This window comes from Rhamphochromis sp. 'chilingali', assembly GCF_963969265.1.
Source record: "Rhamphochromis sp. 'chilingali' genome assembly, chromosome: 18".
NCBI classification, from domain to species: domain Eukaryota; kingdom Metazoa; phylum Chordata; class Actinopteri; order Cichliformes; family Cichlidae; genus Rhamphochromis; species Rhamphochromis sp. 'chilingali'.
Window position 1 is genome coordinate 3,120,382 of NC_137945.1, and position 13,339 is coordinate 3,133,720.

The window sequence follows — 13,339 nt, forward strand, 5'->3', positions numbered from 1 at the left end:
TGAAAATGTCACAGATCTTAGTGGTTTTGTTTCTTCAACCCACTGGACAGCTAACAATAATGAAACCATTTCACCCGTGTACACTGATAAATCGTCACTGATCCTTTTCCCCACCTTGATATTAAATTCAGGAACAATAAAGGCTATCCCGCTTTGGTTGGCTGTATTCTTTGATGCATCTGTGTAGATTTTGACATAACTCTAATACTGATTAATATATTCCTGTGCTGTATGTAGATTTAAGATAAACCCCTCTCCTTGTTCTTTTTGTTTAACAATGTGAAATCTGCTACTGCATCAGGGAGCATCCATGGTGGTATTGTAGGCAACGGTGCTGTTTGACTTATGTTTATCTTGTCCAGATTAAGTTCAGCTGCTTTCTGTCCCACTGTCCACCCAAAACTCTTCTATTCATGTTTCTCTTTTTCCCAGCATGGTTGGAAAACTGTTTTTGTCGGATGATCCTGACCACGTCCTTGTAAACCTGCCCAGTAATTCAATGCCAGTTGCTCTCTTCTTATTTGTAATGGCATTTCTCCCATTTCTACCTGTACAGCTGCTGCAGATGTTGTTTTGAATGCGCCTGAGCAAAGTCTTAACGCTTGATATTGGATACCATCCAACTTACAAAGACTTGTTCTGACAGCAGAATTATATACGACACACCCATAATCCAATACTGACCTAATCAACCCAGTATATAAAGCTTTTAAAGATTTCCTATCAGCCCCCCAGTCAGTTCCCACTAAGCACCTCATTATATTCAACACTTTCTTGTAGTGATGGCCCGCTTGAAGCTGAAGCTCTGGTGCGTGTGTCAAAAAAATCAGCACACTGCTTCAGAAGCACTGTGTCGAAGCTTGCTTCGTTTGGCCAGAGCCATGTGATCAGTGACGTCCGAAGCTTCATTTAGAACCTAACTGCTTCGGTAGAAAAACTTCCACTTGACTCTTTACATGTAATGTTGTAAAAGATATATTTTATTGTTTAATTAATCTGAAAATGTTAGTCTGCCAAATGTGCAGCAATTTAATGTATTTATTTTCTTTAGCTGATAGTTTGTGGGGCCCAGGTAGACTGTATAACTGCATCTCCACCAGTTTCTCTGCGCTCCAGCATCCTCTGGGCCATGTGAAGGGATTTTCCTTAAGGCAGGAGAAATTATCTCCACGAAAAGGAACAGTTTCGGCCATCGCACAGTGGAACAAATTTTCTTCTTAAATAAAAATGAAAAAGGGTTACCTTAAATGCCTCATGCTTTTAGTTTGCAAGTTCATAAGCATTTTCCCTTTCACAATCAATTCTACCCCCAGGTCAAAAACATGTATAGGAAAATTTCCCTAATATAATATTATTTATATATATACCCGTCTAGCGGTTAATTGCATAAGTGCATGGAGGCAGGACCTCACAGCAGAAGCATACTCCATAATGTGTTGTACATTATCATATGTAACGTGGTATTTTTCAATTATTGTATTTACCAACATCAAGAAGTCTCAAGCAAAGAAAGACCACACAATGGTGCATTTTTAAACAAGGAGAGTTTACTGGTCAAAATTATTTATTAAACAAATAAACCATTTTTTTTAACCACCAAAAAAAAAAAAAATACACGTTCAAAGCAACACAACGGCGGCCCAATATCAGATAGAATTCCACTCTGTAGAGTGAGTGGGCAATCTTAATGAAGCAGTTGGTTTTATTTTGTGGATTCAAGCTGCTCTTCATATTTTTGGCCACCAGATGTCACCAGAGAGGACTGTGTTGAAAAGCTTCGAGTAATGAACCGTTTTTCAATACAAGCTTCAGAAAGCTTCATTTGGCCATCACTACTTTCTTGCATTGGTCTATTATTTTCTGAATATGTACAGTCCATGTCACCTGTGACAAAGTGGGTGAAAGTACGATTTGTCCATATTCTTAGTTAACATTCTTGTTTTGATTTAACCATATTTCGCATGTAATCTGCAATAGGCAAACATCTAATATCCCGGGTTTGTTTATGTTTTGCACTTTTACAGATTATATAATATAACATCTTGGTTTAAATCAATTCATACAAGTTTGTTAAGTTAACATGTTATTTACTTCAACTGTTAATTTGTATTGTTTAGAACCTACCTTACCTACCTGTCTTCCAGAAACAAAAGGAGGAAATGTAGTTTTACTTCCTGCTTTATAGCTTCTGGGTTCATCTGAGGTCACAGGAAGAGACCAAGTGCAGAAGGGGAAGAACTCTTATAATTTAATAAAGTTGATTTTAGAGGGTTTATGGATAAATACATTTATTGATGTAATATGTATTGATTACACCATAGAGTTTATGTTGCTAGTAAAGAGTGGCAGTAGAGGTTTGAATATAATCATGTTCATCTTACCTACCTACTGAATGGAATAGTCGAGAGGAGAAATTGTTTGGTTAAGTGGACTATTTAAGCAGAACTCAGGTGTTTGAGGAGAAAGGTTCAATCGGTGTAGCTGTGTGCAGTTTGACCTTAATTTCCGTTGATTTAAGTTCACTTATGTTTATTTGAACTGAGTTAATTTGAGTTTCTTATTTGTTTCTTTGTAAATATTATTTGGGTCACAAAATGGTGAATAAATCACTTGCTACACTGGACAGCATCAGCCTCCTGCACTTCTTTGGCCGCTTAAGTCAAGTCCTACCACATCACCCTTTCATCAATCCACAACCACCAAAATTTAAACTGTTTTACCCTTTCTAATTCTTATCAATATAATCTGACCCTGATGTCAACACCAACTCTTTTTCTTGTAAAAACCATTATTTTAGTCTTATCAGCTGAGAATTTAAACCCCCATTTATATGACCACTGTTCTATTTCTGTGATTGCCCCCTGCACTTTCTTTACCAAAAAGTCTAACCTTCGTCCTCTTGCCCACATTGCCCCATCCCACCCTCTATGTTCTTAAACACATCATTTATCAGCACACTGTAAAACCCAATAAGTTAATTTTACTCAAAACTTTTGGTGAAACTGATTACATAAAATATTTTAAGTAACTAAAACTTAAAAATAAAAGTTAAATAAACACACTTTATTTATTAGCTTTAGATAAATATTTTTAAGTACCATTGACAAATGTTTTTATGTTATATCCACATTTTTGGTTTAGTACTCTCTACTTGATATTTTGAGTTTCAAGTACAAATCTAGCTCAAGTAACTTTAAGGAATTAATTTTTAGTTTCAAAATGTTAACCATTTTAAGCTAATACAACTCAAAAATTTAAAAAACAAATGCTTGTAATATCCAAATCTACTGTGTTTTGAATTTGATATAAAAAAAGTGCCCAAAATAATTACACTTGTAAAAACATAAGACAGAAAACATAAATTCAAGTTACAAATTTATTGAGTTACTTTAACACATAGCCTTTCTAACAAAAAGCCCAAAGACATAAATCCACCACATTTTATAGGGAATAATGTCGGAAATTTTGGCACAAGGTTACAATATTAGAAATAAAGAAATTCACAACATGTTTTAAGAGTATTCAAATTTGATTAACACATGAGTATGGCCTGTTTATTAAAAAACAAACAAAAGGAAAAGAAAATCCTGCATTATTAGGTGGGAAAACCAAATGAAAGTAATAGTATAGTATAGTGCAGCTAATACACTGAAATATAATTGGTAACCTTTTTAATATGCCAATACTGTGGTTATGCAAAATGCACATTTGTAGAGTGCAATCACAGTCTCAACAACAAAGCAATAAAACATTAAATAGAAAAATACTTCTTTAGAGACATAAAACAAAGTGTTATAAACCTCCTTAGCGCCTTATGTCAGTTATGAATAGTTCAGGAGGAACGTTCCTTACGTGACATTCAAGATCCCACCTAGAAGCCAGAAATGTAGTGAGATTGTCCTTCATTTTCTCTATAGATTTACAGTTATCTGACTAAAAACACAATCAAAATCAACTAAAACACAAGTGATGTTGGGGGAAAAAAATAAATTAATAAAATAAAATCACCCCTTTTACTTTGTATGTGGCTTTTAGATAATGAAGTATGAAACAGAGTCTGCAAAGATTTCTTTATTCTATTCTCTCTTTTAAAAAAAAACAAACTTATCCAGACTTGGAAACATGATAAACTGAATTACTTGCTTTAACAGGCACTTGAGGGCTGTGTAGGAACCCTGGACATTATTCTGCTGCCAAAAGATCATTTTTAAGACTCAGCACTTTGGGCTTCAACTTCCCACCCTCCAGACCCATCAAAACGTTCTGAATGAAGTCAAAAATGTTGGCCAAACATTTTGGGTAGCTTAGGTGCAGGGCGTAGGTGAGTCCAAATATCACTAGAAATGCATCAGCCAGGGTGGTGAAAACAATGATCATGTTACCCTCGACCAAAACTGCAGTCTTCTCAGGGCAGAAGAATGTTGCATCGCTGGAATTGGCTCTGATCAGGAGTCATCCAAGTGGCACTTCACTAATATCTGGTCTATCAGAATGCATCATCTACAGAAAACAAAATTACTTCATGTTAGTGCATTCCTATTTCTCTTAGTTTCATCTATACAAGTCACATTTCTGGATTATTACTAGCTCAGAAATCAATTGTTTGAACAACAAAAAAGCCACAACACACCAAAGATTTGAAAAAACAAACTGACAAAAATAGTACTTTTAGTAAAGCAAAGTCATACCTCTTCGTAGCAATAACAACAGAAAGTCAATAGGAGTTATATATTTTTTTCATTTGTATAGTGATGTATGGTTGGGCTAGGAACATTATAGAAGGTCTACACACATTAAAAACATGTAGTGTTTCCATTATGTGACATGGACACTGTTGTAGACAGATCCAAGCATGGAGATGCTTCTCAAACTCTCAAAGTGTCATAATGTTTTGAGAAATCTAAACAAGGATGCTACTAAGATATTGTTCACAACTTTGTCCAAAACTTACATCCCATGTTTTGATGAAGGTAGAGGTGTCTTCGTACAAATAGGCAGAGAGGGCATGAAGCACACCAGCACTTTGGGCATGGATATCAGCTTGTTCCTACATCACAAGAAAATTTTTATTTTAAATTATTGGCTAACCTAGTCAAGAATGGTAATTAAAATTGGAAAAATTGATCAAATTAAATAAAGCTCAAAAACAAGACAAAAACCCACTAACCTGGAGATTATAGCTTCTGAAGAGCTGAGACAGGACATCAGACACGTTCCCTGTGCAAACAGCTTTCTTTCTGAATAAGCTCTGGAGCCGGGGAGCATGTTGGTCCAACAGCATAAAAGTGGTTCTTCAGGTGGAGGTTTGTAATCCTGTGGAATTCTGCACAGATCTGAACACACAGGATACATTTGTGTTTACAAGTTTCAATTAGTCTATAAATCTTTGCAAAATACATCAAAATCCTTACACTCCAAAGGCATAATTTGTTCAGACAGGCCAGATAACAGGAGTTGATATAAAATACACCTTGTTAGATACATCTATATACATTCATACCTGGGACTGGGATTTCAGAGTAGGCCAGCAATCCAGGATCTGACCTACTGGTAGGTCATCATTGATGATCTCTTTGCATTGCAAGGCCAAAGTTGTGTGCATCAGCTTTGTAATCAGGATTCTTTTCACTTTTCTCGACTTCATCTACAATCTGTAGTCTTAGCTGGTCAAGGTAAACAGCATCTTCACCCCTGAAAATTTACTTCTGCCCTGGCATGGACATAACCGTAAAACACAGAAGACAAGACAGACTACACAGAGAACAGAAAAGACACATAACCAAGGAGACACAGATGAAACATAACCAGCCCAGAACTCAACTAAACCTTAACTAATAATAACAACAATACAAGAACTTCACCTCATTTCAATATAACATAAGAAAGCAAAACTACAAAATAAACTCAAAATGCTGGTTCACAGACCCAGCCCCTGACAGATAAAAAACTAAGTCTTTCACTAATGAACACTGGGCATCAGAATAAAATAAAACGAAAAAATAACTGTTTGGTAAATATATTATTGATGGATTCACCCTTAAGCTAACCTAAAATAGACCAGGCACAACAATTTTACAGTTCAGAAGATTCTACATTTCAACTTGGTATACATAACTATTTGCAATGTAAACCAAGTTCTACCGCGTAATTATGTAATGATTATTCACTGCTTTTGTAAGTATGTCCTGTGCCTACAATTTTGCTGCCCCAGTTTTAATATGTACAACTCCAGAGAACTAAACGTAAGTTTTAAGTTCCACCAGTTAGCAAATGGGTTAGCCAAAGTCAATATCCACGTATGCGCTAAGTGTGAAGCAGCGCAGCAGTGCATATTGATTCAACAATTTAACCACAAGGCAGTTTATAATCTGCAAATCCAGAAACGCCTTCTAAAGACTTCTTTTAAAATAGTAAGAGATTAGAAAAGTTATTAACACATTATTAGTCCCAGCCTCTGCTCGGACTAATAATGTGTTATACTAAATATGAGCTTATTAGCATAATTCATGCAAAACACTTTGGGGCCAAGCCAACATGGATAAAACGACGCATGCATGTAATTCTTAAATGCCTGCTAGAGTTGTACATTTATGACGATAAAAACCCATATTACAATGGAGAACTATAGTTTCAGAAAAATAAAACTTACCACAAAAGCGCTCCTGAAGATGCTGCAAAGGCGGTAAATGCAGCTAGCCAAGTGCAGAGCGTTAGCTGTTCCAGTTCAAAAGTCCGTAACATACCATAGCATGCCCTCCTTTATCCAGCGTCAAAGGCAATGCCGCAAAAAACCCCTTGACAAATGTTTTTATTTCTGTTCGGATATTAACGTTCCACAAGTTTCTTTCGGAGTAATGAGCGGGCATTCGCACTCGAAGCGAGGAATCCAAGATGGTTGCCAGCACTTCATAAAGAAACAGGTGGCGCACGTAGGTACGTACGTAGGCACGTAAGTGACGTCAGTGTTAAAACTCAAATTATTTGAGGGCAATGCCAGAAACTAATCAATATATTCAAGTACTGATAACTTGAAAAAACAAACTTGTTCAAACTACTCAAAAAATAAAGGTGTATGAACTTATAACAGGTTTTTAAGTAGTTGGAACTCATTTCATTTATCAAACTATTACTATTCGGTCTTACAGTGCAGTGAAAACAATAACGGGCTAACTATGCTTCCTTGTGGCGTTCCATTTTCTATCGGCAAACTCTCCGAATAACTCCTCCCAATCCTCACTATTATTCGTCGGCCTTCCAAAAAATCCTTAATCCATCTGAACATTCGACCATTTATACCCATTTACCTCATTTTTATTAATAGACCTTCCCTCCACATCATATCATACACTTTCTCTATATCAAAAAAGACTCCGCCCCCTTCTTCCTGCTCTGCGGTGATTTGTTGCAGTGCGGTGGCGTGACACAACTTCGCTGAACACACACAAAGTACCTGCTCTTTCGTTTCCCTAATCCGGTCTTTAAGTGATGACGTGACAAATCCTACTTCCGGGCCTAAAGTAGTCTGCGTTTAATATGGCTTTTGTGTTGTTAACATGTTTAATGTTTTGTATTTTCTTCTATTTAATCTCAAAAAGCTCCTAAAAACAGTCAGTGATCACTGTTGACCTCCCTCGGCTTTTATTACTGCTAATCATTTATTTAAGCTCAGTTTTTAAAACCTTAGGATGTAACTACAGCCCAGCCCATGCAGCAGTATATGAATGACTAACCCAACTACCGCCTAGCTCGTGCAGCAGTACATTAAGAACGAACCACTTATTATGAATGAATTATCTCAGTTGTTCTCCTGGCTGAAGTTTGGTCCGTTTACAGCATCCTGCCATGCGATTACATTTGGTCCTCCTGACCACCGAGAATCCTCACGTTAACTTTTATTGAGTGGAAAAAAGTTAGCTTGTTTATATTATGCTAACATAGCTGTGTCGCTAGCGGTCACGTAGCACATTATTATATACCAGCTAGCCAAACTCCAGTAATCCTACAAACGTCACTGCTGTTTTGTTTTCTGTCTTCATTTATGTTGGAAGTGATAACAGAGCTGTACGTCTTAATTTGTTTCGAAAATCCCGCAGTCAGGACATGCTATATTATATTTAGATGGAAGCTAGCGAGCTAACTTCCTGCTAATTTCTAACTGCGTTAAATGTCATAAATTCCATTTTCATGGATGACTGGATGTTAAACTCAATTGTTACACCTGGAAGAGCAGAACGCTGATCATTTTATTACAGATGAAAGAATTTAGACAGTTTTTCAACTCTCCGTGATGCCACACTGATCGTTAGGGACCTGCAGCGGAGTTTGAGCCCAAACACAGCTAGTGACGTCAGACTTAAAGAACGGATAGAGATCAATGACTGTAGAAAACATGGATGACACGACAGCGGGTCCTCCTATAGGGCTTTGTAGCGTGATGTCACGGGGGTGGGCGTGGAAAGGATTTTGGCCTGATGCGCCATTTTCGGGGTCAAAGCAAAGCGCAAGCAAAAAAGGAGCGAAGGCACACACAACAGCCATGGTTCGTTCTTGCTGTGTGGTCGGCTGCAATGTTCGATCACACGACCAGCAAGACAATAAGCTTGAAAAGGGTTTATCTTTTCATTCTTTCCCAACCTGGAAGCAACATGAGGCAGCTCGTGTATCGATGTTACCAAACGAAGGCGTCTAGCCTGGATAGCAGCTGTGAGACGCGCTGACGTGCAGTTCTCTTCCATCTCCAAATATCTGTTGGTGCTCCAGACATTTTCATTCCGGTAAGTTCTAAACATGTTCATATCACTCTTTATAGTCTATTAGTTTTATTTTCTATGCACTCTGAGCTCATAGCAAATTAGAACAAACATCCTACTGAGTGATTTTGCAGAACTACCTTCTATTTATAGAGTTGCTAATTATTTGGCATTATTGCAGCAAACCAGCCGATGAAATGGGTGAAGCACATCATGACTGGGTTCCAGCTCTACACAAGGGACCTGCTTCAAACATACTACCATGCCAATCAGATTACTTCTTCCATGTGAGGGTGAAGAGGTGACCCTTCTGGATAAGATGGTGAAGGTTTGCTGCGTTTGGTGAACAGTGTGATAATAAAACCAGGGAAAAATGAAACCTGCTCCTGTTAAATATTCTTGTGCTGTCTAAATAGCGGTAATTTTTCAAAAGATACAGTAATTAAAGTAATGTTAGTAGTGGGTGATATCATGTAAACTGTCATGATTTTGTGTAAACATTTTGTCATTTGTAAACTATAAATGATATGGATTCTACATTATAGAACATCACATCAGTTACAAAGTGGTTTTAATTTTTTTTTTTTTTTTTAAAAGGCAAAAATTATTGTTTCTTTATTCAACGGAATTACAAGCAGTACAACATTTTGCGGCAACGACAGACTTATGGTCGATTCAAACTATGGAGCCTTACATGAGCCTGACAGTCCATTATGTTACCAGGGACTTCACCATGAAAAGTTGGTGCTTACAAACTGCCTTTTCCCCCGAGGATCACACAGGCGAGACTCTAGCACATGGATTAAAGGAGGGCCTTATCTCTTGGAGTAGGAAAAAATGGTGTGCATAACAACAGACAGTGGAGCCAACATTGTGAAAGCAGCATCCCTTAACTGGACAAAGCTTCAGTGTTTTGGCCACAGACTACATCTTGCTGCTCTTGTAAGTTGATAATTTTATTTTTTTTAAAAAAACAAAAACAAAAAAAACAATAGCTGTATGCTAGTATGATGTATATTATAAACAACAATAGCAGCATTAATAATACTACAAAAATAGTTCATATTAATACAGCTGTATGTTTTAAACAACAATAATAATTAGGCAATAATGATATTGATAATGATACTGTAAGATTTTAAATATAATAATAAATTAGTTCATGACAAGAACTGATTCAAATTTTATTTTTTCTTGTTAGAGAATGCAATGAAAGATCCAAGAATTGATCGTGCTGTAGGTCTCTGCAAAAAGCTTGCTGGCTAAGGCTTCAGAAATAAAGTAGTCGATTCTAGTATAAACATTATGAGGTGGAGAGTAAAAGGAATACTCCCTGTCTTCTGGATGCATTGTCTGCCAAATATCATTCAGACCTAAATCTGAGGTCATCTGCCTTATGGCAACTACAGATTTACTCTCTGTGCCTCTCCTAGGAAGTGATCTATCTAGGTCTTGATCCAGTATTTGATTAAAATCTCCTTCTACCACTATTTGTGCACCTTCTAATTCCAAAATATACTGTGACAGGTTATGAAAAAAGGCGGGTATGTCTGCATTAGGTGCATAGATATTACATAAAATTGTGGGCTGCTTCAGTTACAGTTGGAGACGGAAGAGGGAACTTGCTGAGGCCCAAAATGAGCTTAAGCTACCAGAGCACAAGCTTAAAATGGAGTGTCCAACAAGATGTGGCTCCAGACAAGCTATGGTCCAGAGGGTACTTGAACAGCTACCTGCTATTTCACATGTTCTCTCCTCTGATCGGAAGACTAGACACCTGGTTCCAACATGGCAGGATGTTGAAGTTCTCGAGGCACTCAACAAAACACTCAGCCCACTGACAGACTTCACTGATGCCCTGTCAGGAGAGCAATATGTGAACATCTCAGTGAAACCGGTTCTCCACCTCTTTGAAACATCAGTTGTGGCTGTGCAGGAAGATGACTTGGATCTCACACGATCAATTAAGTCCAAAGTCCTGGGGTACCTTCAGGAAAAGTACAGTGATCCAAACACACAGGAGCTGTTAGACATTGCCACATCTCTGGATCCAAGATGGACTACATCCATGAGGACAAAAAAAAAAAAAAAAGCCAGACTGACACATGAGATGACTAGCATAAATTCAGTTGTGGTAATTATGTTTACATCAGATCACATCAGACTCATAATGATATTCACACATTTTAAATTCTTAGAAAATTTTTTATATTGTACTTTATTATTTTAAAGGTATTACTGTGGTGTGGAACAGAATGTTAAGATTAGTTGAGTTCCACCTCAACTGCATCCCCGGCTGCCCCCATGAAGAAGAGCCGAAAGACCTTAGGCAGCTTCCTTAAAGCAGCAAAAGGCAATGAGACACCATCCCAGCCTGAGCAAGATGTCGTCTCAGAACTACTGTCATATTTGCTCTTAAGCAACATTGATAGTGAAGCGGACCCCTTAGTCTGGTGGAGGGAACACAAGGGAGAATTTCCAAGACTGTCCATACTGGCAAAAAAATACCTCTGTATTCCTGCCACAAGTTCCCTTTCTGAAAGGGTGTTCAGCACAGGGGGGACATTGTAACGTGTCTCCGTTCCTCACTGAAGCCTCAAAATGTTGACCGACTTGTGTTCTTGGCAAAACACCTTTAAGCAGCTGGCTGCATAAAAAAAGGACTACGTTCTCTGTTGTGGTCCTGCCATGGTCAACTATCATATCGTCATGTCAAGCGTTATATTTTGTTAATATTTGTGGTTTACATTTTAAGAAACATACCTATTACCTACCTCTCTCATCACCTTACACACGCAAAGAATACTGTTCAAAATGTTATTGTAAATATTAAATATTTTGTACGTAAGCGTAGACAAGTGAGACATTTATTGTTTTTATGTTCAGTCTCAACTGTTACGAAGTTGATGTGCAGTTAATAAGTGCGATAAATATTTATATTGGAAAAAAAAATCGAGAGAGAATCGTGATCTAAATTCTAAGCAAAAAAAATCGTGACTCTCATTTTATGCAAAATGGTGCAGCCCTACGTACAAGTACTGAAAAATTATTTACTAGTACTCACCTATCATGTGACTGGAGAGCGCAAACTCCGCTCTTGTCGTTTTCCATCAAACACTCATTAAAACAGCAACCTGCAGGTATGTTAGCGCACTCATTCCCGGCTATTGACGCCAGAATTAAAGACTGAATAATGGTTGTAGTGAGTCATTTCTCCAACTGCTGGCACAAACTGGTTTTACATGAAAGTACAGCCCAACACAAATTTAGCTTGAATTTTTTTTAATTTTTTTTTTATTTTCGGTATCAAGTCACATCAGTCGTTGTTTCAAAGCCTGTTGACCAATTTAGTTCATATTAGAAGCTTCACGAGCAACTGGTGTAAAATTATTTGGACTTTTGGGAGAAAAGCAATTTAAGAGCACAGATTACAAAACAGGAGGATTAAACATGAACATGGAATTCAACTGAGGTAACTTATGAAATGAATAAATAAATAAAAAACATTCATGTTGAAACAGAGCATCAAAGGTAATCAAAGAAAAATAAAAACTTGACGTACATATTTATAATTTCAGCTTCCTGAGTGTAACATTCAGGATTACTCACTGCAGGTCCGGAAATAAGAGCTACCTCATCAGATCCAAGTGTGAAATCAGCTGAACTCTGTGGAGCCTGATCAAGGTTTTTAAGTCTGACCCTCCAAACAGGACTTTGCTGTCTCTTCAGATTCATTGTGATCCAGAGACTCCAGGTCTGCATGATCACGCTGATGATTGCACAGAGCAGATAATGAAGTGAATGTTTTTGCACATTGGTAACAGTGAAACTGTTTATTTGCAGCGTGGTATCGTTTGTGTTTGGAGTATGAACTGAGATTCTTGAAGCTCTTGTCACACTGGTCACAGCTGAAGTTCTCTTCCATGTGTGTACTCTCATGATAGTTACGACTAGTTGAACGCGAGAAGGTTCTGTCACAGTGTCTGCATTTGTATGGTTTCTCTCCTGTGTGGACTTGTTTATGACTTTTAAGGTGACCTGCAGTGGTGAAGGATGACCCACACTGGTCACAGACATGCTTTTTAACCCCACTGTGAATAAGTTCATGTATTTTTAATATACTTGGCGTGGGGAAGCCTCTCCCACATTCTTTGCAGTAGCTCATTTTGTCTCCAGTGTGTCTACGTTGATGTAGTTCTAGACTTCGATGATGGCTGAACGTTTTTCCACAAAGGTCACAGCGAAAGTCTTTCCCACCACCACAGCGACGACAGGGTTGAGAAGTGGATCCATCTGTGTCGCTCTGCTTCTAAACAAAGACACAAAGACAGTGTGAGTCAGTCCTTCAACATTTTTATCCTGAACATCACCTGAAATAAAGAGCAGCTCTGCCAATATTCGGTTACCTTTTACTGTTTACATTATAACACTCAACTTACTGGGTGAAAATGTCTCATCATTTGTAGGTAATCTACTTAATGGAAAGACTGATTTTTAAACCTAAGGATGCGCTACTCTGCATGCCACAAGAAAGTAACCCAAAGCTGCTCTCCAATGTATCCACTGGAGTGTGATTGTTAGATAGAAAA

General features: G+C 37.6%; 1 long non-coding RNA gene across 1 annotated transcript; it reads right to left on the reverse strand.

Moving 5' to 3' along the window:
- Window positions 1–3,393: 3,393 nt before the first annotated feature.
- Window positions 3,394–7,130, reverse strand: LOC308385864. Its single transcript, XR_013969659.1, has 5 exons — window positions 6,650–7,130; window positions 5,501–5,751; window positions 5,168–5,333; window positions 4,952–5,047; window positions 3,394–4,500 (listed from the first exon to the last, which is right to left on the reverse strand). It is a non-coding gene; the product is annotated as an uncharacterized lncRNA (long non-coding RNA).
- Window positions 7,131–13,339: the final 6,209 nt, after the last annotated feature.